Consider the following 15,018-nt stretch of genomic DNA (forward strand, 5'->3'; position numbering starts at 1 on the left):
GTTTTGCATTTACTTTCATAGAAATTAATTATCCATATTACCCTCTGTGATGGAGAGACTATTCTTCTTAACATTTAGTGTTTGCTTCAGAAATGTTTATGAATGTATTTTCAGAATTACACCTTTCAGGAAGAATGGAAATGATATTTTTCTTCCCATGCATTAATATTTTTAGTGCCTGAATGCCTCTGTTACTTTAAAAGAAGATTGAAACATTTTTCCATCTGCCTGTTAAAATGATTTGAGTCTTAATTAAAGTCGATTGCACCTGTGCATATATTCAACTACCCACACACCTCCTACCTACTAGTGGAAAAGCTTGTCTCTCCTTCAAAAATTAAAAAGGGGAACTATGATCTTTTAAAAAAAATCATAGGCATAGAAAACAGACAACATTGAGAAGTAAGTATGATGTTTTTTGGCTATCTTAGATCAATGTCTTTTTAATCTTCTAATGATTGCAGGTCATATAAATAAGTTAGTTATCTTCCTTAAATTGCTTGTTTCCTTATCATTTAAAAGGCAGCCTAGCTGAAAAAGTCAAGTAAATGAATAAAAATTCAACAACAAATTCTCACCCACTCACTGGTTGCTTTTATGTGATTTTAGCTTTGGCAGTTTTATCTTTCCTTATTTTTGAAGATGGGGAATAATCATAACCGAAAGAAAGAAAGATAGAAAGATAGAGGGAAAGAGGGAGGGAGGAAGGAAGGAAGGAATAAAGAAAGAAGAAAATATGATGGGGATCATCTTAAAACTTGATGTGATCAAATATTTTTCTCCTCCACCTACAAAATTTTTTTCAAAGAATTCTAATAAATATAAAATAGATTTGTGTCTTTTTTTCTGGCTCTTTTTCCTTTCTCTTGGGTAAAGAAGGATAATTAAAATGCTTTTAGCTAAAACAGGGAGAACTGGGGAAATAAAGGACCGTCCAGTCTACAAAAAGAATAATGAAAAGTATGTTAAATATTGCTAAAAAAAATTCCATTAATTATAGAACAGTGGTTTTGTACCCCAGCTTTACTTTAGAAACTCTTGGGGGAGCTTTTAAAAACGACTAGTGTCTCAGCCCCACCCTCAGTGATCTAATTTAATTGTGGTCCAGGCATGGATACTTTCTGAAGTCTCTCCAAGAGTTTCCAACATGCGGTTAGGACAGGAACCTCTAGTATAGAATGTATGCTGGTACTTATCAGTAGAATCCTAAACCTGATAATCCTTGAGTCCAGGTGCCTCATTTACAGATAAGCAAATAAAGGCTCAGAAGGGGAAAGTGATTTGCTCAAGGTCCCACAGTTAATTAGGGGCTAAGTCCGAACTGTTACCCAGGGTCTCATAACGCAAAGACGACTCCGTTTACACTGTAAAATGCTGTGGCTGGGACTTCCCAGATGGTGGCATTAAGAGGTATGAACCCTCTGCACTTGGTTTCCAAATTGCTGGTATGAATCCATGAACTGCATTATTAGTACTGATTTTATATCCTCCAACAACATCCAGGCCATTTCTGTAAAAATGTGGCAGTAACCCATGCAACAGGAACCTCAGTTTTGATCCCAAACGTCTAATAGTAATTTCCTGTGCACATTAACTCAGTCTTGAGGACACATAAAAATGTTCTACATTACAAAAGTCCTCCCAGTCTTTATATGTCTGGTAACAAGAGTATTACTTGGATCTTTCTAGTCATTCTTTCTTTCCTATTGTTCAAAGGGTTATTCTGACATAACCATTTAAAAAATAGATAGAAACAAATGGTAAAGGCATCAATAGAATTCCACATTTTTGTTTCTTATAGAAGAAAAAGTTAATTTGGATTCCTTGCATCCAGTAGATAATTGGTCTACTTTCTCCCAATGGCCTTAGTAAGCAGTGGTTCTGCTCATAAAGCCAAATCCTCTTGAATATCTCATAAAAGGGCAACTCAAAATTATAGCCACGGGGGCTTCCCTGGTGGCGCAGTGGTTGGGAGTCCGCCTGCCAATGCAGGGGACACGGGTTCATTTCCCGGTCTGGGAAGATCCCACATGCCGCAGAGCGGCTAGGCCCGTGAGCCACGACTACTGAGCCTGCGCGTCTGGAGCCTGTGCTCCGCAACAAGAGAGGCCGCGATAGTGAGAGGCCCGCGCACCGCGATGAAGAGTAGCCCCCGCTTGCCACAACTAGAGAAAGCCCTCGCACAGAAATGAAGACCCAACACAGTCAAAAATAATAAATAAATAAATAAATAAATTTATTTTAAAAAAAAAGGAGAATCATCATTTGATTAGCCAAACCTATCTCCATTTCTGGAGAATAACTTAAAAAAAAAATTATAGCCATGGTTTCTTTATTCTGTGCATACCATAGTTACTTCTCCTCGGATTTGACATCATTTCTTCTGCATTTTGGCTGTGTGATTGTTCATGTTGTCAGCAGCACCTAAGGATATTTTGTATGTAAAACCACCCCTCTTCTGTCCTATGCTAAGCTATCATTAATTAGCTTGAAAATCCCTTTAAAGCAGGCCAAAATTATAGTTTTAAGAACATTGTCCTTCAGTAGTGGGCCACTTTCATCAAATAACATTTCTGTAATGTATTTAGGTGCACATGAATCCCATTTCACTTTAAACTGAGGAAAGAAAGTGTAAGATTTTAACTCTTGGCCTCTTCTTTTTTTTCCATAGAATTTCAGATCCAAAAAGCATCTTAGAGATGCTATGGTCTAAATCCCTTTAGACATGAGTACACAGAAGGAGAGAAAGTAAAACAACATACCCAAATGTCACCTGGATGATGGCAGAACCATTACCAGGGTCAAGTTTCCCAAATAATTAAATCCAGACATCTTTGTACTATGCCAGTCTCTATTCAGTATTACTGTGACCGGCACAGTAGGAGGAGAAGAATGTAAAGCTCACATATGTTCATGTCCCTACAGCCTCCTTTCTTCAAGAAGATTCTTTTTTAGATTGTTAGCTTTATGTTAATTTGCTGCCTTGTGTCCTACTTAAGCATGACACTAGTGTCAGGTCTTCTATAATTGTTTGCATATGATTTCGGAATTTGTCAAAAAATGTAGATATCTTAAAACATCCTAAGCCAAAAATGTGTGACTGATCCAGGTTTAAAGATTTTATAACCCTAAAACTCTTTATTTTAGAATTGTCAAGTATTTTAGTATTCTTTTTGTCCCACTAAGAGATTTTTATTGGTAGCTTCTCTATCAAATACGTGAAGAACTAGAGGCAGGGGGAGGTAAGATGAGCTGCAGTCCTGTCATTTTAAATGGGAAGGAAAAACAAAAAGGCCACCATTGGCATTATGGGGGCTGTAGAGAGCTGTGGGCATACATATTTAATGTGGTAAATTATAGGGAGACATTTGCATTTTGTGCACTATTTTGAAGTAAAAAGGATTGTCGAACAATAAGGACACTTACCCTAATTATGTTCCATTTTTAATATGCAGAGAGTTGACTCTGGGTTCAGGGCAGTTATTTAATGAAACCTCAATGTAACCTTGTCTGATATTTCTCTCTCTAAATCTTGACAACAGATTAAGACCAGACAATGAGGTTGGTTAATAAAAAATGATTATCTTGTCATTGAACAGATGATAGATTTTGAATTCCAAAAAAAAAAAAAACATGATCTTCATCTGGTCGATAGTCACAGGTTCATCTGCATTGGATGTAAACACTAAAAATTGTTTATAAAAAGTCATGCAACTAAATATTTTATATTTCTGCACCTTTGTATTTATGTCTGTAGGATACAGTGAAAAGGATGTTTAAGAAGTTGATGACATCAGAATGTTAAGGTAGTGATATCAGGAGTTCTAGGGATTTCATATGCCCAGAGATAAGATGGTGCTGATAATAAGCCACTGGCCTGGGATAACTCCTTACACTTTGTCCTCCTGACTCTTGCACACTTTTCCTGGGAGAATCTTCCTTTAATACTGATGACATCACCATACTCTACTCCTCAAAAATAAGTACAAACTCTGAAGCCTGTCACTCAAAACCCTTCTTAATTTGTTTTCCCCTTTCTATGTAAATTCAGGTCCCATTCTTTCCTAATATAAAGCCTTTTTTCTAGACAGCCTGAATGTATTATAGAACCTGAAACATCATTCCTCTCTACCCTTTGTTTGAAAGTATTTGCTTGAGCTATTTTGTCAGGCTGGGAGTTCGTTGTTAGGATCAGTCTGGGGGAAGACAGACTCAAGGAAAGAGCCTGGAAACCAGCTTGGGATTATTAACACAGGAAGATCTGGGGTTCAGGGTGTATGAGGAAAGGTCTAGAAGGAGAGGATGCAGGTTCTGGATGGACACAGGCTCTTGGCCTCCTAGACTCCTTGCCCCATGGTGAGGGTGCATCAGGAAGAGAATCAGAATGAGAATCTCCAAAGTGCAGTGCCCAGGACAGGGGCCCTGGTTGCCTAGGGCTAAGGGTGACACTGTCTTTATTTAAATTTGCTCCAAATAAAAGATATGAAACTCAATCATATAAAATGTAAATAACATCATAGTATTTGAGATTTGGAAATGTCCTTAAGAGTGATCTTATATTGTATGATACTCACATTTTAAAAATAAAGAAATAGGATTTCAGAAAGAAAATGTGGCATACTGGAGTCAAGACAGTAGTCAGAGTCAGGCAAATTGGGAGTCACATCTTGGCTTTATTGTTCACCAGCATGTATTGGTTTCTTCATCAGTAAAATGAGAATTTTGTAATCACAGAGCAGTTAGTCAACAAACATCTGTTTTCCTCCACTCATTTCTTCATATTTCTCCTTACCTTAATTAAAATCTAAAGAGTAGCAGAACTAGATAAAGGTTTCATGTACAGTTGTATGTTAGTCTGCTAGGGCTACCAAAGCAAAATACTACAGACTGAGTGGCTTAAACAATAAAAATTTGTTTCTCACAGTTCTAGAGGCTGGAATTCAAAGATCAAGGTATCACGAGGTTTGGTTTCTCCTGAGGCCTCTCTCCTTGGCTTGCAGATGGCTGCCTTCTGACTGTGTCCTCTCATGGCTTTTTCCTGGTGGGTGTGCATCCTTGGTGTCTCTTCCTCTTCTTATGAATAGGATACCAGTCATATTGGATTAGGATCCCACCCTTATGACCTCGTTAACCTTAATTACCTATTTAAAGGCTGTATCTCCAAAGACAGTCACATTCAATATTAAAGCTTCAACAAATGAATTGGGGTCAGGGGGACGGCACAGTCCAGGTCCATAACAGTGAGAAGGAAAAAGTAAATAACTGGAAATTTCAACTACATACCAGGGTTTTATTTTTTCTCCAAAACTATGTTATTGAGTCTGAATTCCAGCCTCATCTCTACTAGCAGCAGGCTGTCAGGGGGCCACCCATTCATTTTCCAGAGTACATTCTGTGTAGCTATAGAAGCCATGAGATTTTTCTTGGAATAGGGAGAAACAAACAAGCAAACGAACAAATGCCCTAGAGAATAAGTTCAAGAAACCACAGATTATATCAACCTCCTAGACAGGCACAATGTACAAAAATTTGTTAAAGACTTGAAGAAATCTTAACAGAACAAGGCTGTTTAACTTCGTGTAGCCCAGCATTTTCCCAACGTATTCAACTGTAAAAGCATTTTGTTAATCATACCTATAGTCCATTAAGAGTTGTAGGTGTTTATGCCATGCAGAATTTGCCTTTCACCTATATGAACACATTAATTGATAGACTTTGAGGTTTCAGCAAGCTGGTTGGGCTTGGGATGCAGAAAAAGAGGGAACTGGACCGGAAGCAAGTTTTTAGAATATATTGTGGATGGAAATGAAATATAGGCTGGGGGAACATTATATCACTCCATTAGGCAAAGTCTGGAAAGAACCAGTCAAAACCCTCGTTTCCACGCATTTCTCTCTTCAGATTTTTTATCAAGCACAAAGAAGTATTGGGTTGGCCAACACGTTCAATCGGTTAGTGAACACATTGTTCAATAAAGTTCTTCATGAAAATGAAAATGTGTCTTTTATTTTTACTTAAAACTGAACGAACTTTTTGGCCAACCCAATACTTATAAGACTAGACATCAGTCCCTTCTCTAAGCTGCAACTAGTGATCTTTTAAAAGTCTTAATATATGTTTTTGGTCTATCGTTGTAAAAAACATTCAATTGCTTTCCCTTGCTCTCAGAATTTGCAATGAAGCCCTTGCCCCAAGGAGACCTTGTTTATCTGACCCAGCTCTATCTCTCCACCTCACTTAGTACCTCCCTCCTCTTCCTCTCTCTGCTGTAGCTGGGCAGACCTTCTTTCTCTCTTCCAACTTGTGTGTGGATTGAACGGTTAGTTTTCCCGGGCTGCAAAACTCATCGAGCCCATCCTCAGCTTCCCCTTTGTCACTTGTTGAATCACTATTCAATCAAGATTTCTTGACTGCTCTACTAGGAAAATGAGCTGTTAGACCCTTTCACTATATTCCACCATCTCTCCTTGTTTTTATCAGAGCTCAAATACTGACTGTATTAGTTCATGTAATTGTTTTCTCTCTTTCTTAGAGTAGGAGCCCCATGTGAGTAGATGTCATGGTGTTTTAGTTCACTGTCCTATTCTCTCACTGTCAGCAGTGCCTGGCATGCAAGATATTTACACAGATGGAGTGAGGCATGTACATTTTATCATTAATTGAATACAATAAGGAAAAAATATATAGTTTTCTTCACTGGCCATTTATTTTTTCAAAGCAATCCAGAAAAATATTTTTGAGTGAACTGCTCAAACCAGTCTTAGAAAATGCACTTTCTTGGTTTTTCTGACTTGTTTCAGTGTTACTGATAAATATCTCTTGATACCTATGGTTTGGATTATACAGTATGCTGCAGGAGTATTAATCCAATCTACTTCCCATCTGAAAACTACTGTGAACTTCTTTATAATTTGTATGTTGATGTGTCACAGAAGCTGAGTTGTTTGTAATTTACACTATTTAGATTGACAATTGATTTCTCCCAAATCTCATCATATGAATTTCCTGTTTCTACAATCTTCGCATTTCTAAAAAGAAAGTTATTGATTCTTTCTAAATAAGGTAAATAATCCTCCTTATATGAATCCAAACAAAAGGAAACCAAACAAAACAAAGCCTCACTGCTGTGGCTGTTTGTTCAGAGAGACCCAAGTTCAAATCCTGATTCCTCCAATTGTCTACCACCAACTGGCCTTGGGGAGCTTATTAACCAAGAGGACCGACCCTCATTTTTCCTTAACAGTAAAGGAAATCATCACACCTGCCTGGGAAGGATTGATAATATTATTTGTAAAGAGTCTAGTGCAGCCTCTGACCTATTGTAGCCACTGATTACATAGAAGCTTAATTCAAAATGCTATTGCTGGTGTTATAAGACATTGTTTGTAACTGGCATTCCCGCCTTTCCAGTAGTGACTAGGAAACATTCACTTTCCTTTTTACTGACAAGGGAAAACATTGAGGGTATTATCTGTATTTTTTATACCAGGACCCTTATTTTCTTCTAATCAAGTGTTAAGAAAAAAAAAATGGATTCTGGGTTTGCTGATGATCCTAAACAAATCATTGGTGCTTTTTAAGAGCTCACTTTCTCTTATTTATTTTATAGTTTACTGTGTTTTGTTTGGAAGAGGAATTATTAAACTACAAAAATCACCTTCAAGGATGTAAAACACTGAAATATAAAGTGGAAATAAATATTTTAGAACAGATATAATGATATTATTGAAACCTCATGAACTATTTTGCTTTTAATAGGAACTTTAGTATCATAGAGGTATAAAATTGTAGACTTAGAAGGATACTTAGAAATAATTTATTTCAAATCTATAATTTTATCTGAGAAAACCAAGGCTCAAGAGAGTTGCTTTACTGAACTGACCTGAGAATGGCTTCCAGATCATCTCAACCCCATTCCACAATGGTTTACTGCTTTGATAGTTCTGAGAAAAATATTTTAATTTATTTAGAAATTTTTTCTAAATATATCTATTTATATCTAAATTATTTTTATGTTGAAGAAATGGTCAATATTTTCTTTGTGAATATTTAAAAAATAATCTTATTTTTAAAACTATTTCTTAGAGATTTTGTTCTTTGCTACTCTTTTGGATGAAAAACTATTTGGAAAAAAATTGGATGACATCTTCATTCGAATTAATATCAATAAAATATATAAGCTATTTGAATGATGATTTCAGATGCTCATCCACTTGTACATTCAGCACATACTTACTGAAGCCATAGTGTTTAAAATATCTATTGCATACTCAATAAAGATGTATTTATCAGTTTTGTAAAGTGTTTTTATTATAACTAGAGCTAAGAGAGAAGCATTGCTTGCTGAATTCCTTTACCGTATTTGGCAATTGAACTTACCTCTCTGCCCTTCTTTTATCTGTCAGTATGCCAATACAAATGTTGTCCTCATTAGAAACTCAAGGATTTTATATTTATTTATTATTTATTTATTTATTTATTATTATTATTTTTTGGCCACGCCATGTGGGACTTGCAGGCTCTTATTTCCCCAACCAGGGATTGAACCCGGGCACCAGCAATGAAAGCACTGAGTCCTAACCACTGGGCCATCAGGGAATTACCAAGGATTTTATATTTAGAATATATTTTACAGGAGAGAAAATGAGAAATACTATCTATTGAAATCTGTAGTGGAGTAGTCCAACTGCTATAGCAAACAACTCCACAACCTCAGTGGCTTAATAGAATACAACTTATATCTTGTTCATGTCACAGGCCACCACATATGTCACAGACGTGTGACAATGAATTAATGGGCTCAGTGGAAAGTAGGCTATTCTCCCCCTTAGTTATTGGGGATTTTCCATCTGATGGCTTTTCCAGCATCTAGGACCTCAGAAAATCCCAACCAGTGGGAGGGGGATGCAAGAGGATGAAGTCTTGTGGGAAGTTTTAGGACCAAACTTGGAGGTGGCCTATATCACTTCCACTCACATTCTAATGACCAGAAATCAGTTGTATGGCTCTCCCTGACTGCAAGGAATACTGGGAAGTATGATTTTTCTAGGTGCTCAGAGAGAACAAACAGTTTGGTCAGCATCTAACTAGTCTTTGCCCACAGGTCCTCTTGGCTTCTGCCTTACGAGAACAAACAAAAATATAGATTGCGTTATTTGAGAAAATTGTCTCTCATCACCCTGCAATACTAGAATTTCTTAAATAAAGTGTTACTAAAATATGTCAACATTTGAGCTATGCCTGATGACTTCAGTGAAGGTTTTTGAGGTAGAGAAAATCTCTTGAAAAAAGCGAGTAGTTAAATCATGTGGACATTTGGTTGAGAGTTTTTGAAGACCAAACATGGCCTTTAAAATTCTATTTATTTTTCTGCCCTATGAATAAGCGTCATCCTTTGCAACCATGAAAAAATAACTTTTGAATATAAGTCAGTATGTGAGTTCCTATGTCTTAGGGTGAGAGTTACCTGCTGGGTGGTGGTCAGGAAACCTTTATCAGGTTCTTACTAATTGTCGTTTGTGTGACCTTGAGCAAGTTGTGTAGAAGCTCTGAGCTGTTTTTAAATGTGTCAAATGATTAGGATTCTTTGCAAAGTCTATCCTACTTCCATGTGCCTCATCTGTTTTATTATTTTATTAAATAATGTACCTCATCTATTTTATTAAAACCAAGATTTTACTTTATTTGCCTTCTTAACACAAACCTGGATTTTCTTTCTGATTTTCTTTAAAACCATGGAATCTCTAGATACCTGAGCTATTGTTCTTTCTCTGTATATATTTGAAGAGAAGGCATCCCTTAGATGTTGGAATTGACATAACTGACCCCAAATGACAAAGTTCACATGAGAGAAGCAATCATAAAAAATTTAAAAATTGCCCCTGCTCCCTGGTGCCCTTTCATTGTGCAGTCAGGGGAACCTTTGCCCTCTTTTCTCTGGGGACTCGGGAGGTGGAATAATGGAAGTGCAAGGGGAGGACCCCAGCGCCCACCTGGACTCGTAGGTAAACCATGTCAGGCTGTCTGGCTCTGATCAGCTCTAGACACCGCAGTTTTAAAAGACACCATCCCATGCAATTATTGTCCGGGCCAGGGTGACCAGGAGAGCGAGAGTTCTAGATTTGTATTCTGAAGATGACATGACCAAGGGGAGACAGACTCCCTCACTCTGGATTCTAAAGGGTGTTTACTTAAAAACAGAATTAGACTAGTTCTCTGAGTAGTTCCAGAAACAGGACAACCAACAACCAACAAATAGTGGTGCTTGGAGGGAGGCCAACTTGAGCACAGTGTAAAAGCTTTCCAGCAATTAAATATGTTCTCAGTTGTGTCCAGCTTTCCCATGAGATGGTAAGTCCCCCTTCCTGGGGCTACCCTCCCCAAAGCAGGCGGACCATCAGCAATAACATACACTCACACCTTGCTTTCCATGAGCTGCTGTGACTGGGCTTTCCGAGGTCTCTTTCAGCTCTAACACCCATCTGATAACGCAATTTAGCGCAGTGCCTCCTTTAGAGTTCAAATGTGTTGTCTTTTCTGCCTAATTAATCTGCCTTGATCGCCTTTCATTATTTCCATGGTTCAGCAGTTGGAGTAGAATAGAGAGACTTTGATCTTGATGGTTATACTGATATGAGGGGACAATTCTGAAGCATTCTTTACATCCGTAGGAAGCTCGAATTCTCATCAGCAACATGAGCTTTGGTCCCCATATTGCCAGGCACAATTAAGTCCATATTTTGTAACCAAGGGACCTTTATGTGAAAGTGTGAAATTTTTAGTACAACAGCAGTCACAAACCACAAATATAAAAGCCTCTTGTCTAAAAGTCATCTGAATCATGTAGATGTTCATAGAAGCAATTAAATGACTAGGTAAATTAATCCTTTTAAATATTGCAAAAAAAAAAAAGAAGAAAGGAGAATGCAGTCTTATGTCCCCCAAGAAAACAGTGTTACTGCTCATATTTCCAAATAATACTAATTTTCCCAGGTAGATCACTTGTTTTCTGGTCTGTCATTTGCAAGTCAATTAGAAACATGTATGGGTTAACAAAAAAATAATTTTGGCTACAGTAATTAGCTTATGTTTGTCAGTGAGGGTTATTAGTTCATGCCATGGCCCATGTGCTGGGTGAGATTGGAAAGGTTGGAGGGAAGGCTGTGAGTCATGGCCTAAGGTAAGGTTACACCCAGGGGTAAAAGCTAATAAGCTCACTGTCCTGAGTGAAGAAGCAGGGATGATGCATTCATTCAGTTGATTTTCACTGATATCAGGTATTAAGTACCAACATGAAAGATGAAGTCTTTAGTCTTAAGAATCTTATGGTCTGGTGGGGAGACCAGACATATAAATCAGTAATTACATGATCTTTCCAGCCAAAAAAAAAAGAACAACTTTGGAGCGAGGATAAAACATTTTTAATCGGTTGTATTTCCCCAGACAGCCATATGTAACGGTCCATCACTGCAAATTGTTTTCTTTGTCTCTAGAACTTGAGAGGGATTTTTAGATCATGGAGATTTATAAGTGTCCTCAGTACTGTTTCGTTGTTGAGAGAGTGAATGTTGATGAGGAAGAGTGAATCAAAGACTCTGCGAAAAGTCAATATCTGGTGAGCAGCAGATCTGATGGTGAAAGCCATGACACCCACCTGGGGAGCCAAGTGATTGTAGGTGGCCCAGGGCAGGAACGGAGAGAGAGAGGAATGAGTTAGAAGCTGGAGAGACAAATACAGACTCACAGACAGCGTAAGCAGCAGGAAATGGGAAAACTTTGAGAAAGGACTTCACAGCATGAAGTGTGATGTATTGGCATCCTGTAGAGAATATGTTGGTCATAAAAGGATGACTCCTGGTCTCTTATCCTTACTTATCCATCTTCAACCGAAACACTGTAAAAAGTTTAAGACAGTGATATGTAAAATGCACAATATGAAAGACAAATGCAATACAATAATATATGCTTTTTTCATAGCAAGATCAGATTTCAATGTGAGAATCAGACTTTAGATCAATAGTCAACACGCCATGGTAGAGGATGAGCAACTTCTTCGTAGTTGGCTCAGTGCTACATACCGGGGCTTAACTGTGAACATTGAAAGAACTTAGTTTCCACGTAAAAATGTACCATGGTCGCTTCCATGTCCTGGCTATTGTAAGTAGTGCTGATTCACTTTGTTATACAGCAGAAACTAACACAACATTTAAAGCAATTATACTCCAATAAAAATGTTTAAAAAGAAAAACGTACCATGGTACCTAAGATTGATCTTGTTCAGGAAAGTTTGTTACTCAAATCAATTTTTGTTTTCAACAGGCTTTAAGAAAACATTGAGATATATGGATATGGATAAACACATCCTTATTCCTCTGAATAGATTTCTCTGAGCTTTCAATATGTCTTATTGTATGAATTTCTTAGTCTAATTGTCCTCTTTCCATTGGTCTCTTTTCAACAGCTATTTTAAAGTTTTTTGTATTTATTTTAATTAGAAAATGCATTTTGTAGGAAGCTCTTCTTGAATATCCACGGGATACCTGGTTGATTCCCCAATAAAATGCTCAATAATACATTTATGATTTTCTTACAGATTTTTCAGCTCTGCCTTCTATTTAGGATGTGAAGGTACACGGGCACAAGTCTGAATAGCATGATTTCTGCAAACCTTTTGTTCAGGTTTCTCTAAATATACCTGCCAAAATTCACTGAAGGCTAACCTCTGGGACTTGAAAACAAAGAAAGAAAAAAAAAAAAAAGAAGACTCCTTTTTGTTCCCAAAGCTGTATTGAACTTTTATTTAGTTGAGATTTGAGACCTAAATGACACTCCCCTGGTGTGTGTATGCGAGTAATTTGAATGAGAACAAAGAAACTGAGGTTGGTGGGGAGACTTTGACATCCTCAGCCTTTCATATTTAAAATAGTGTCCGAACCTGCAGGAACAGTATTGGACCCAGTGTTAAATTAGAGCATTTTTTTAGTTTGGTTAATTTCAATACCAGTGGTAGAAAACTCTGTGTGTGTGTGTGTGTGTGTGTGTGTGTGTGTGTGTGTGAGAGAGAGAGAGCGAGAGAGAGAGAAGAAAAAAATTGTAACTGCTTAATGATGGCAGTGGGAATAAAACATAGAGGTCGATAATAAGGCAAACATCCCAATGGTTAGTTTAAAATCTGGAAGAGAACGTGAGGTGAAACAGATGGGTGGGTCATTAGGTTCTGACGCTGTGACATTTGGAAGCCAGAGCTACATTTTCTTTGAAACTGTGAATAAACAGCTTGGAAATAGTCTAGGATGTTCTTTTCTGATACTGGTTTTATCCCATTTGACTCAGGGCACAGAAAAGTAAGTGTTGGTTAAATTGTCTTGCTATAATTATTTGCTGGAATGTATTAGTTTAAAATATTTTGACTTATATTTGATTTCAGTATAACTGGGACTTCAGCTTATATACAGGTCCTGAGATCTTTCTGAGATTGTTCTTATGGGACTACCCTCCTGGTTTAAGTTCTGTCTCATAGAATGATATTTTTGACATGTGTTTACACAACTGCATAGCACCTGGGAGCTGGAAGGAACCATAGCAATGTGGAAATAAACGGAGAGCAAACAAATGAGAACACGCAGGGCTATTTCATCAGGCCTTGCTGTAGCAATACAGTCAGCCACCACATTTGGCAGAGACTCAAGGCAGGGAGATGAGTGGGAAAGCTTTATAGTGGGACAAAGGGAAGGCTTCAGTTACACCCCCAGTGGAGGCTGTTGGCAGAGGGAAGCTATAGGCAGCCTAACTAGAAGCAGGACATCCTATGTCGTTGGTTAGGGGAACATATTTGACTTTCTCTGGTTGGTCCTATGCTAAAAGCAGGGCCAAAAACTGGGGAAGCTGTCAGTTTTTAATCAAATCCTGGCTGCTTTGGGCCAGTTGTTACACAGGTTATTGTTTGCTAGAGATAGTGGTCTGAATTTCTACAAGTCTGAATTATAGATTGTAGGTTGGCTTTCTGGGCTGGTTATTGTAGATAATCAGCTAGAATTCTATTTTTCTATGTGGTCTGGCAATTTTCTGTCTGTATCTTCAGTCTCTCAGTGATTATCCAAAACAAACGTAGAAAGAATAAATAAATTCATAAACGACAAATTGCTACAATTTTTTAAATGAATGCTACTTTTTGCATGTGTGGCCCTGTTTTGTTTTTAAAATATTTTAAAATGTAGGATATTATTAGATCCTGCAAATTAAATTGGGAAAGTTAGGCAGGGCTGGTATTATCTCCATTTTGTAGTTAAGCAAAATGAAGCTCCAAGTGGAGAAACCAAGGGCTCAATGTCATGGGCCACCAGCCATATGGCCACAATGGCCAAGGTTCCCAGCTGGGCCTCTCAGATCCCTCACCCAGCTGCTTACTATATTATAAACTATTCTATCCCTGCCCCACAGATTCAGATAATAGGGAACCAAAGTGTGACATCTGTCTTATCACACTGCTTGAAGATGATGAGTGTTTGAACTTACATGCAAAGAAAACAAAATACAGATTCTCTGAACCATTTCTGTAATTTTTCACTATGGACTTTCTCAAAGATCTTTATTTGAATTAAACTTTCAACCTGGTGAATTTTACAACTTGTGATTTTTAGGTAACCAGATTTTTGAAAATACTATTAGCTCTGTGCCACTTCAGTACATTTGTAACACTGGTTTGATCCTCTTGTTCCATTAAGAATGTTGTCTTTTCTACACACATCAGAAAGATGCCAGAGGAGTTGGGAAAACTACTCCATAAATGAATTGGTTAAATACCTACTGAGCAATATGCTAAGAGCTAGAGGCACCAAGTGGAGAAAAAAGCAAAAATCAAAACTCAGACCCTGCCTTTAAATAACTCCGGGTCTTTTAAGAAGAGCAGGTACACAGAAAAATGATAACAAGACAATGTCAGTGCAGAGATGACTTTTTCCCAACATGGGCTGGATATATGGGATGGGGAGGCTTCAAGGATACTTAAATTGAATAACC

At 37.6% G+C, this 15,018-nt stretch overlaps 1 protein-coding gene across 1 annotated transcript in view; it reads left to right on the plus strand.

Moving 5' to 3' along the window:
• The window catches only part of NYAP2 (neuronal tyrosine-phosphorylated phosphoinositide-3-kinase adaptor 2), a 245,018-nt gene that overhangs the window by 156,191 nt on the left and 73,809 nt on the right, over nucleotides 1-15,018 (plus strand). The gene's annotated exons all lie outside the window — the stretch shown is intronic.

The sequence above is a fragment of the Eubalaena glacialis genome, chromosome 1, assembly GCF_028564815.1.
Source record: "Eubalaena glacialis isolate mEubGla1 chromosome 1, mEubGla1.1.hap2.+ XY, whole genome shotgun sequence".
In the NCBI taxonomy this organism is placed as follows: domain Eukaryota; kingdom Metazoa; phylum Chordata; class Mammalia; order Artiodactyla; family Balaenidae; genus Eubalaena; species Eubalaena glacialis.